The following is a 12,251-nucleotide window of genomic DNA, read 5'->3' as shown; positions in this document are numbered from 1 at the left end:
TCCAGAAATTTCTTCTGTATACAACCTGATGAAGTATATTTTGTTAGTTCTGAAATAAAGACAAGCAGCATTTAAGATAAAGATAAGTGAAGAGCTTATCAAGAATGATTGATTTCATTAGTGCTAATATCCCAGACAATGCCAGATAGGACGCTGCAGTTCGGGGAAAAAAAATAAGTCACATCTGTTTCAGAAGCATGGGATTCAATCTTACATGGATATTCAAAGGGAATGTTTGGCAGCTCTCCTTGAGGCTGGGCTTGTCTTTAGCTGAAGAGTATTCAGACTCAGTGGGACACTATCCTCTTCTCAACACCTCCTAAGAATTTTGGATATCTAGTCTACATATTTCCAGCATCATTTGTCTTTACAGTGAGCCTGGAATTTTGTTCCTTGACCTTATTTTTAAGGACAACACCAAACCTCTCCAAAGCTGAACACTGTCCTCCCACATTCATGAGGGACATCTGAGCTGAGCAAGACAGACACACAACTGAGGAATTATTGTCTCAGATGAAGAAGCTGAGAAGCAAAAGCGTTTGGAGTTCACATTCTCACTTGTACTCAACACGCTGAGTTAGGAGCAGGATTTTATAACCCAGCAGTTACAAAATGAGCCCCTGAGTTTTTTGAAAATATGATTAAAATTGCTGCCCTAGAACCAAATCTATAGGCAGGACGGGAACACACTTTTCAACGCTTCAGCCACTTACTGCACCCCATTTTCTGCACGCTATTACAATGGGTCACAAGCTACAGAATAGCAAGCAAAGGCAACCAGCACCCATTACTGCATCAGGGATGAAATAACTGTAGAAAGTACAGGCAATGTACTAGGTAAATTTTCCAGCTGAATGAAACTAATGATCTTTCTGTCTTTTTCACCATATACCGATTAGCAACACGTACCATGCAACCCCAAAGAAAGTAAATGTAGTTAGATAAGAAAACAGGTGGAATCATATATGGGTAACTTCTACACGTGCCTAAAAAGCTCCACTAAAGCTCTTTATGACATGAATTCCAAATGAATACCACATATAATAGAAATAATTGACGCACTTCACCCTCGCTTAAGGGGCTCAAAAACTCAGGCACACAGAATGGAAATGATTTGTTAACGGCTGACTCGATGACAGATTGAAAATGAATCCATGCTTCCTTCCTTCCAGGTCTGTGCATACCCACCAGAACATGCCCAGTAAATTCAACTAATGTGTCTGAAATCAGGGTTAGGTAAGAAATTTCACTCGTAATTCTGAATTAACAAAAGAGCACATTGGCACACTGGAGCTGTGCACATACATCATTTCAGTTTTAGAGAGATTAATTTTATATACTGAACTCTATCTCCTCATTCAGCTTTGAACTCAAGAAGGAGGGTGAATGACTACTGAAAAATATGTAGAAAGGGGTTTTGTTTGTCTGAAACACATCCCAAACTGTATCAGTAATCTCTTAGAGAGATAATTGGAGATGACTGGGTAGTGAATTATCTATGGCTTCCCTTCATGCACAGGTATATCAATAGCTCACTATAAATTACATTATGAATTTCTGCCCTCAGTTTTTCAATTTGTTCTAAAAGCTGTATGTATTGCATTATAGACTAAAACAAGGCATAGCAACGTGTTAAGTAAAACAAGAAGAGTTAACTCATTGTTGATGGTTTCATAGCTTAAAACTCACTTTCCAAAACTATTGTCACTTCGATTGCAAGTTCTCCTTCTTTTCTTTGTACTGGTTATTAGGCTCTTCAGCAGCAAAGAGAATCTTGGAAGAGAGTTCTTCGCTGTTTATGAAGACATTTTTTTTCTTTGCCTCTCTAAGAACTGAATTGGCTGCAGGTAGAGCATGTCAGTGCTCCTACAAACGCCAGTTAGAACCAGTTATGTATTCATAGGCCTGTCATGGGATTTAACTGCTTAAACAGAACTCCTTTTCTCACAGAACACAGATTTTTGCTTCTAGGTCTAATCTGAAGATAGTCAGTACTTTAGGTTTGTGCACAAAGATCATTCGGATGCAACAACCAGAGCAGTGCTACCCAAACTAATCTGTTAACTGAAGCCTGGGGGCCAGCTGTTGTTTTCTTATTGTCCAGGTCAGAATTATCTGCATAATAATAGATGGGCCACTTGTTTGTTGGATACGTCAATGTCCCTTCCCCTCCCCGCCTTTCTGAGCGTATACAGGATACCCATTGCCTTGTTTGGAAAGATATGGCATATTAACATTACACCAGTACCACTTTTTTCCCCAAGGTATGAACAAAATAGTCACTGCAGTCTGAAAACACAAGGTACAGACACCAAGTAAAAGTGGAAAAGGAAGGACAGGAAGAATTACTACCACACTGCAATCACATAGAAAAAAAAACCACAAACAACCACCAAAGCACAAAACCCCACCAAAACCCCACCACAAACACACTTGATTTAAATGCTTCTCTTTGACTGCAGCAACCATAAGTTCACAGAGTTTAAAACTCCAAGAGAACTGAACAAGACAAATAGTACAATTACAACCCTGGACTTCAGGAGAGTTCAGCTTCACCAGAACTTGACAGGACCTGCACAACTCTATCTGGTTGGCCTTGCTTTAAGCTGGTATGAGTGAGCAGGGTGGACTAGTGAGGTCACTTCTGATCTTAAAATGTTAACTAACCTTTCTTTGTGGTTTTGCAGAGAATTGTAGACTAATTAAGTGAAGAGCTCAGTTAAGAAAAAAGCTGATGAAATGAAAGTCTGTTCAGCCTGAGATCTTCTCATTGCACCTAAGCTTTGTTACAGACCTCTTTATTACACAAGAGCACACTTTTTTTCCAAGACGCTTTCTATTCAAGACAGACAATGGATAATACACTGTTAATAAGCAGCCACTTGAAATTTAGTTTTTCCTCATTGTTCCAGGTTTAGTTATATACCTCGTTTAATAAATACAACACCACCTGTGCCCTGAAAATAGAAAAGTCTGAGGGACTGATTAATTCCATTGTATTTATTGTTACAGTGTTTCCCCATTTCAGCTATAAAACACTATATTCAACATATACTGTGCAAAAAAAGACAAAGGGAAAAAAAAAAAATCAAAGATGTGAGCACACAAAATTATTTCCCCAGTCAGCTGTGAGAAATCCCACTTCTCAAAGTGCCCTGGATCAGATTTACCGTACCAATATGTGAGAACAAATGGGAACAGAATATGTTCAGCTGCTCTGCTGGGATGCTGCACGTGGAATTTGGTCAGCACTGGGAGCTCAGAGATGTGAAGAAATATATGGTGAGGGAACACTCCCTGCAGATTTAAGCTACTAGGACGCCACCACATGTTTAGCATACACAAAGCTTATAAACTTATAGGTTGGCAGAATGGCAGTTGACTTGTCCCAGAAATTACATAACTTGCAACTATAACTTACAACTTTGGTGTTTAGGTATTTAAAAATCAGAGACTGACATGCTGCAACACACACGACAATGCTGCTTATATGATATCTGCATACCTAGCTTAGGCAAATTATGTATTTGCTAGCCATATTCACAGACAGAGCTGTTTGGTTATTTAGCTTCAGTCAAAACAAAATAGTTTGAGGCAAGTGCTCCTCATGGAAAGTTCGTAACAAAAACGTTATAAGCAATGTTATAAGCCACACCAAATAAAGCCTCCTAGTGAGTTGTGCTAAGAAACATTTAGTTGAATCTGGCACCACCACCTATAATTTTAAATCAGTTATCACTTTTTCCTCATCATTGCCCAAAGACTTCAGAAACCTATCTTAAGGAAGAGTATCCTTCAATCAACATAGTACAACTGCAGCAGCTATACCCTGCCTAAAACTAATCCTGTAAAGCAGTAAAAAACAAGTCTGTCACATCTGCACAAGATACAACTTCTTTTGTGCCTTAGGGATCCTGTGAATCTCCCCATATTAAATATTCTATTGCAAATTCTCTATTTGCATCTACTAAGCCATCAACAGTCCATTTTGCCTCAGCTACAGCACAACACATGCACCTTTCACTGTGGCCAGGAAAACACAACGTTTGACAGGTATTCCAGCAGTGTTTATATATTGAAGGGTTAACTGCAGCAGCTATGCACTGGGATGCAAGTATGAGCTGAACATACTTTGAATGCCACAGTTCAGGTTTTTACAACTAAAAAGTACTTTTATAACTAAAATTATGAAGAATTCAGGCCAATTTAAAAGCTACAATAATTAACTGAGTTAACACAGCAAAATGTATGACCAGGGTCCCACATCCCTTCGTGACAACGTTGTCGTGGGCAAAACAATCTCAGCTCGGGTAATGCCACTTAATTAGTTTTACTGACAATTAACATAAACTTTTAATTACTGATTCAAGCATTGGGAAACAAAGACAACAAACAATTACAGAAACACTTAGAGAAAATACCTTTCCTTCCCTTTCCCCTTCCCCAGGCTCAGCTGCAGCCCACCTGCTCTCCTCCTCCTTTCCAGCCCCACCTCCCTCTGGGCTGTAGCGAGACAACAGGCAGCGCACAAGGTCAGGGTCAGTGCACAGAGGTTTCTTTCTGCCATTCCTCAATTCTTGCTTACTTTCTGTGCTCCAGCATGGGTTATTCACGAGCTGCAGCCCCTCAGGGGTGTCCCTGCTCCTGTGTGGGTCTCTCATAGGCTCCCATCACCTCAAGGGAGTCCCGGCTGCTCTGTGGGTCACTCCCTCCACAGGCGCCAGTCCCTCAGGGGCATCCCTGCTCCTGTGTGTGTTCCTCCACTGGCCCCAGCCCCTCAGGGGTGGCCCAGCTCTGACACGGGTCACCCACAGGCCCAACACCTTCAGGGGTGTCCCTGCCATGGGCTGCAGTCTCCCTCAGAGGCATACCTCACCCAACACAGAGTGCCTTCTTCCACAAGTGCGTCTCCAGCATCTCCTACGAACCTTCCCACACTACCTCCTGCCCCCAAGGGCTATCTCCCTTTCTTACACGTTGTCTGAGCAGTAGCACTGTGTGCTCCTCTGACAGGTTGGAGTTTTGGCACTTGGCAGGTTGTTCTTATCCACATCAGAGCCGGCTGTGACCACCCACTGGGCAGTTCATGGCCTCCTCCTGCACTGGGTGCTCTGCAGCCCCCTGCCACTCATAACCCAGCACAAACATAAGATCTTGACTGCGGTGGTAATTTGCCAAAAAACACAAGGTATGTATACCTAATGATAACATCTTTCTATCTAAAAGAACATGCAGGAGAAGGTATATGCCTTTCCCTCAATTATTGTGTCTTTATTCTCTCGCACAGAATCTTGCACTAAAAAAAAGCGTAGATATTGTTTTACTAAACATTTTTGTAAAAGTAAGGGAAACTTACTTTTACATTCCTCAATAAGGGGACAAACAGAACACACAATTTTTAAAGTCAAATATACAAACAAAAGAACCCTACTGCATTTTCATCACCCCATTGCTTGTTTTTTTGGACTCCCCTCCCTGCCCCCATTTTGTACCTCCTTTATGGTCCTACTACGTTTTTTGCTTAGTCCAGCAGTTCTGATGAGTCTCTTGGGGTACTTCATGTGCTGCTGTAAAGGTCCTACCTCGTTTATTAATAATCATAGCCTTCTGCTTTCTAACAAGAAGCTATCAGTTCAGCTACAGGCAAATTTGTGATAACGGCACTTTGCTCTTCTTTCTTGGCAGGAAACTGAAATTTAGGTTATTTTCAAGAAGTAATATTATCAAAGGATGGAATCTGTAACACATTATATGAGACCACAGGTAGTTACATGAGCAAAGCAAGACCCAATTCACATCAGGAAGGAAACCTTGGTAGCACTTGTAATTAGCAAGCAGCCCTTTAGAGGGACAATTTTAAAGATTGAACACCTGATAGATTATGCAGACATTGGAAAATTCCCACAAAGTCTCTATAAGAAAAGGCAGAAGTTTCAACAAATTCACAGAAATACATAAAAGTAAGGGTGTACCCTTGTTGTACCTGGACTAGGTGGTTCATTTACTATTTCCATCACCAGAAAAGACACATACTAAAGGAATGCAAGTTAGATTGAATACTGGCATGAAAGCAAGTGAGAAGAGATCTGGCATACATCTGCAGAAACTCAGTAAGGAAATTTGCTGCAGCAGGAAGCATCATTATTTGGTCATATAATGAACATGTTCCCAAAAAAATGGAATATAAAGAGCTATTCTGCTGCCCTAGCAAGTGGAGATGAACAAAGTAGCAAGGAAGAGCTGCTAAGACCAATTTCTGTTCTAAAGAAGACTCCAACAAAATAGATTGGAGGTTTTGTCTGAAATCTGATCAGATAAATCTGATTGCTGCCCCAGAGATTAAGTTCTCTCCCATATGTTCACAACTTAACGTAAACTGCATATTTGACCACTCAGTTTCCGGTCAGAGAAACAACAGTGGCATAGCTCTCCAGGCCTTAACTCAGTCAGCCAGTTCAACATCTTATTTATGTATGTTTGCTACACTCCGAGGAAAAGCGAGCCATGCTTTGAACACCAGCTCTAAGGGGGAGTTAAACAATACAGATTGCACAAACCAGAAAAGAGCACCAGGACTTTCAAATGGCTTCTGACTATATATTGCTCCCCAAAAGTTTATCACGTGGCAACACAGACAATAAAATATCAGTTGATACCTGCACCCTGTCAAAAGGACTTGCAAAAATGAAGCTTCTGACAGTTGTTTTTCCAACTTAACTCCTCTGGACACATCAAATAGACCATGAATGCTGTGCAACTCCAAATTTCCTCTAAGTTAATTTCTTGTGAGTAAAAAACTTGAAAGAGCAACAAAATAATATTTTAAGGACAAAGAAATGCAACAGCATCCATACACGTTAAGAACGACAACAGTGGTAAAAATAGGTAAAGTTTTTACCTAGTTTTGTGATGTACTTCTGAATAGCATTCATTATTTGAAATCACTTGAAGTGGGTCAACACTAGGTGTGGTGGAACATCTACATTGTCTAGAAATGACCTAACAGATGTTTCCCCATTTCCAGCTTCTGTATTTTTTTTTTTAATTACTCCTATGGGTGTTGTCCATTAGATGCACTGCATACAGCTTCTTTGCCTTGCTGTTACACTAGATCTATGATAAAATTTCCAGCTACCATTATCAAACAAATTAAAAATGGAGAAAAAAAAAAAATCAAACGAGAAGTGATCTGACTGAATTCAAGATTAATGAATGATTTTCAGACTAAAGGAAAGAAATTAACAGCACTAGTACCAAGTGGTGTGCCAGCCCCATTCCTTCTGCCCTTCCATATTTACCAAGGCAACAGTCTTGACAGCAGCTGTTCTTCCTTTTCCAGTTACAAACTGTCATCCAGTTACCCTCAACCTTAAACTTCAACTATATTGTTATCCGAATCTTTATTTACACTCCTCCTCTTCCTATCTCACTTCTTGTCACACCAAATATAAAAAGCTCTTAGACAAAAGAATGAATCAGGGTTCTGGAGAAAAAAACCAAGCTAGACATCAACATACCCTCCACCTTCAAGCATATATGCTGGTGTTCTTACAGCATATGGATTGATCTACAGTATCAGGATATCCCACGGACGCCTTTGAGTTACTGTCACTCGATCACACACATCAAGAAATAGGAGTCTAGTCAAAACTAAGTATCATCAATTGGAAACGGTCTTCCTCCTCGTTCTCCTAAAGACCCACTCTCTGGCACTTGCACATCTCTGTGCCCCAGTTGCTGCATTTTCCACACCCTGAATTTAAAAGGTGCATGTCTATTAATACAGACACCTACTTGACTAAAAAAAAAAGGGGGGGTTCAGGTGGGGGTGCAGAGGAGTTTGAAAAAGATTACAGAGGATTACAGTGATCATCATCGGACTCATTTGACCATTCCATCACAGGATCCTTCCTCGGAGAAAACAAAGACAGACCTGATACTTTTTATGACATGACTGCTGAAACATCCTTTTATTTATCAAGAGCTTTAAATTGACTACAAATGAAGAAAACTTTAAGCCCTGAAAAATGCAAAGCTTCCAATCTAATCCTTAAAAAAAAAAAAAAAAAAAAAAAAAAGAAAAAATAAAAAGGCGCAAGCTTCCGTTTTCATGAACTAGCTCTTTTTCCTTTCAGGATGCTCTTCTCTTGACAAACCCTCTGACACCCAGATTGAACATACTCATCTCACATCTCAAAAAGCAGACACTGTTTGACACAGAACTGAAATTCCTTTCCCACTTTAAAATATGAAGGAACTGCTTCTATACAAAGAGGAGGAGGAGTTACAAAATCTGCAAGACTACCACAAAACAGAAGCAGCAATTCGGATCATGCTTGCTTTCTGTGTTTGTCTTTTTTAGTGACAGCAAATTAATGAGTCACTTTCCTCCCAGTATGTGTGCATCAGCCAACAATCAGACCAGACCGTATGCTACTTCTTATTAGTTACACTGCATTAAAAAGATTGGAAGAGTAAAAGGGGGAGAGCAAGGGAACTTTGCTAGAACTATTAGAAGATCCAAGATAGCTTACGCTTGAACTACAGATTTCCCTAGATTCGGGATACTGGGAAGATTGAGCTTTTTTCCTAAAACTGAATTTGCCATGGGGCACATTGGGGATGTTTGTTGTCTCAGAAGGAATTTAGGGATCAACTACTCACTTCAATGGACCCATGATGACCATAGGTATTCCAACATAAACATAACCAATTGCAACTGGAAAATATCTCAGTAATATCTTTGTTTACATTATAACAACATAATTGGTCAGACAAGGATCTGGCTAGTTCACTGTCATGTCTTCAGCACTGATCCTAATTGGACACCCAGGGAAAACTAAGAGTAGAGCAAGCATATTTTGTTAAAGTACGCACCCTGACTATGAGCATTTTCAGCAGATAACTCAGCCTCATGTGGTTTGTAATCCCAAAGAGATCTCACTTCCAAGCACTTACCCAGTCTCTCCTTCCATGTGTTTAGAAGTTTTGCCTTCACAGCGCTGACTTACAAACCTTTAGCAATGGCTCACAAATCCACAACTGATGTAGCAAGCTGAATACTAGCCAGCTCTGGGCCCCATCAACAGAGGCAGCCTACAGTGTCCTGCACTCTATCAACAGGACCACAGCCTGTTAATAGGTGAAGTGATTATACCCCTTCACTCAGTTCTTGTTGGACTGCATCTGGAATAACACACCCAGTTATGGGGACTTCAATACAAGACAGATATCGACAAACTGGAGCGAGTGAAGAGCCGTGAAGATGGGTAGCTGAAGTGTATGCCTTATGAAGAGAGGCCAAAGAATTTGGGCTTGTCCAGCTTGAAGGCAACACAATTTCAAGGGGACCTAAGGGCAATCTCACAGAACCTGCAAAGAGGTTGTTGAGAAGACAAAGGCAGGCTCTTCACAGTGGTGCACAGCTGGCGAACAGAAAACAACAGGTATAGTGAGAAGTGAGAGAATGTGACTTGATAGAAGGAAAAAGCTTTCTCTTCACAAAGGACAGACAGGCAGTCAAACAGGCTGCCCAAGGAGATTTTGGAGCCTCCATGTATGGAGGTTTTCAAGATGTGTCTACACAAAACCCCAAGCAACCTGACCTGATCTCACAGCTGACTGCTCTGAGCAGGGATTTGGACTAGAGAATTTCCAAGGTCTCCTTAAGTCCCAGTAATTCTACTGTGTGAAGAATCACCTTTTTCTTAGTTGCTCTTGCTATATAGATTACATGTTCCCTAGTTCTTGTACTGGAAGACATAGCAGTCTGTCCCTGCATCTGTCCTTTCAGTGTCAACCTTGCCTTGCAGACTTCTATCATACCACCGCCCTCAGCCCTTAAATTACCTCTTTCAGTAAAGAGACCAGTTGTGTTATTAAATTCAGCCCCCACAGCTTTAAGCAGCCAGATGACAAATGTCAACGTAGAAAAGGCCCACAAACACAATTCCTCCAGGTTTCTTTTTTTTTTTTTCTTGTTTTTTTTTTTTCTTCAACAGCATACCACTGAAAATTAAAAACATCCTACCAAAGAAATGTACTGCTCATAACAAATAGAGAACTTTTGTTACAGGAAGACAAAAGGCTTCAAACCACAATGCACCAGAAGAAGAGATCAAAAGAAACTATGAACACTACAACTGAAATATGATATTTGCTGGATAGACACGCCCAGAACACTGTGTCCAGTTACTGCGACCTTTGCAGGGCATGTTTACTAGGGTAAAAGTTAACTACCACCTGGAAAGAGACTTTATTAGGTGCAACTGAGAGTAAATTCGGTAAAGGCAGATGCAAGTATTTCTTAGTTGCATTCTGCTGCCACAGAGGAGCTGGAATATGGATGTATTTTGTTATTTCTTGGTGTTTCCTGATAAAAGAGCGCATAGAGAAGATGTCCTTGGAGAAGCCCAGAAGGCAGCACGCCGGAGGAGCTGAATACAGAGACTACAGATGGCAATGAGAAGCACAGCAGGATTCATAGCTCATTTGGGGTCTGGAGGAAGAATAAGGATGTTCTTTCACTACAGTTTTACAGAATCTGAATGGTAACAAAATGGCCTAGGTACAGCTCAGGATGGATAGAGGCCAAACTGCTGCTATTGATCTGAGCCCATTCAACTCCTCTCCAAAGAATCTCTTTCTAGTCTTGATCCTTAAGCTACAGTTTATTCCATTAAAACAAATAAACTGTCAGGAAAAAAAAACACCCCAACAAACACAACAAACCACAAAAGACAACTGCTGTTCTCCCAGTTTCATTTAGTCACTTCAAGTTTAAGTAGCATAACATCTTACATGGCCAGTATGCAGACTACAAGGCTTTGTTTGTTTTAAATGTAGGTAATCCTTCATTCTTCCCTATGTATCTGTTCACATTTCCTTAGTCATAGGTATTAAAAAAGAACATACAGTTTATGGTCTTCACTGCAGGAGATCAAACCCAAATTTTCAGGCTTCAATACTGAAAAGAGCTGGGCCAGAAATATTAGCTATTAGCTATTCATCAGAGTCCCAAAAGGCAAGAGTTTTACCAAATGTCACATGCTAAATCCGCGGGAGAGTTGGGAACAGGAAGCAGGTTTTCAAAGATCTAACCTTTTGCTGGCCATCAGCATGGGTTTAGGGAAGGCAGGTCCTGCTTGACTAACCTGATCTCCTTCTATGACAAGGTGACCCGCCTAGTGGATGAGGGAAAGGGTGTGGATGATGTCTACCTAGACTCTAGTAAAGCCTTTGACACCGTTTTCCACAGCATTTTCCTGGTGAAACTGGCTACTGATGGCTTGGATGAGTGTACTCTTTGCTGGGTAAAAAAATGGCTGAATGGCTGGGCCCAAAGAGTTATGGTGAATGGAGTTAGATCCAGCTGATGGCCGGTCACGAGTGGTGTTCCCCAGGGCTTGGTTTTGGGTCCGGTCTTGTTTAACATCTTTATCAATGACCTGGATGAGGGGATTGAGTGCTCCCTTGGTATGTTTGCAGATGACACCAAGCTGGGCGGGAGTGTCGATCTGCTTGTGGGTAGGAAGGCTCTGCAGAGGGATCTGGACAGGCTGGATCGATGGGCTGAGGCCAACTGTATGAGTTTCAACAAGGCCAAATGCCGGGTCCTGCACTTGGGTCACAACCACCCCATGCAACACTACAGGCTTCGGAAGGAGTGGCTGGAAAGCTGCCAGGCAGAAAAGGACCTTGGGGCCAACGGGTTGACAGCCAGCTGAACATGAGCCAGCAGTGTGTCCAGGTGGCCAAGGCGGCCAATGGCATCCTGGCTTGTATCAGGAATAGTGTGGTCAGCAGGAGTAGGGAGGTGATCGTGCTCCTGTACTTGGCACTGGTGATGCCACACCTTGAGCACTGTGTTCAGTTTTGGGCCCCTCATTACAAGAAGGACATTGAGGGGCTGGAGCGTGTCCAGAGAAGGGCAATGAGGTGGTGAGGGGTCTAGAGAACAAGTCTTATGAGGAGTGGCTGAAGGAGCTGGGGCTGTTTAGTCTGGAGAAGAGGAGGCTGAGGTGAGACCTTACTGCTCTCTACAACTACCTGAAAGGAGATTGTAGTGAGGCAGGTGTTGGTCTCTTCTCCCAGGTAACTAGCGACAGGACGAGGAAATGGCCTCAAGTTGCATCAGGGGAGGTTTAGATTGAATATTAAGAAAAATTTGTTCTCTGAAAGAGTTGTCAAGCATTGGAACAGGCTGCCCAGGGAAGCGGTGGAGTCACTGTACCTGAAGATATTTAAAGATG

At 41.6% G+C, this 12,251-nt stretch overlaps 1 protein-coding gene across 16 annotated transcripts in view; it reads right to left on the bottom strand.

The window, feature by feature from the left end:
- Positions 1-12,251, bottom strand: part of NRXN3 (neurexin 3) — a 1,053,133-nt gene that overhangs the window by 267,120 nt on the left and 773,762 nt on the right. The window lies entirely within an intron of this gene.

Source organism: Opisthocomus hoazin, chromosome 7 (genome assembly GCF_030867145.1).
Source record: "Opisthocomus hoazin isolate bOpiHoa1 chromosome 7, bOpiHoa1.hap1, whole genome shotgun sequence".
Classification (NCBI taxonomy): Eukaryota; Metazoa; Chordata; class Aves; order Opisthocomiformes; family Opisthocomidae; genus Opisthocomus; species Opisthocomus hoazin.
The sequence above is the reverse complement of the archived record's forward strand: the minus strand, read 5'-3'. Positions and strand labels throughout refer to the sequence as shown.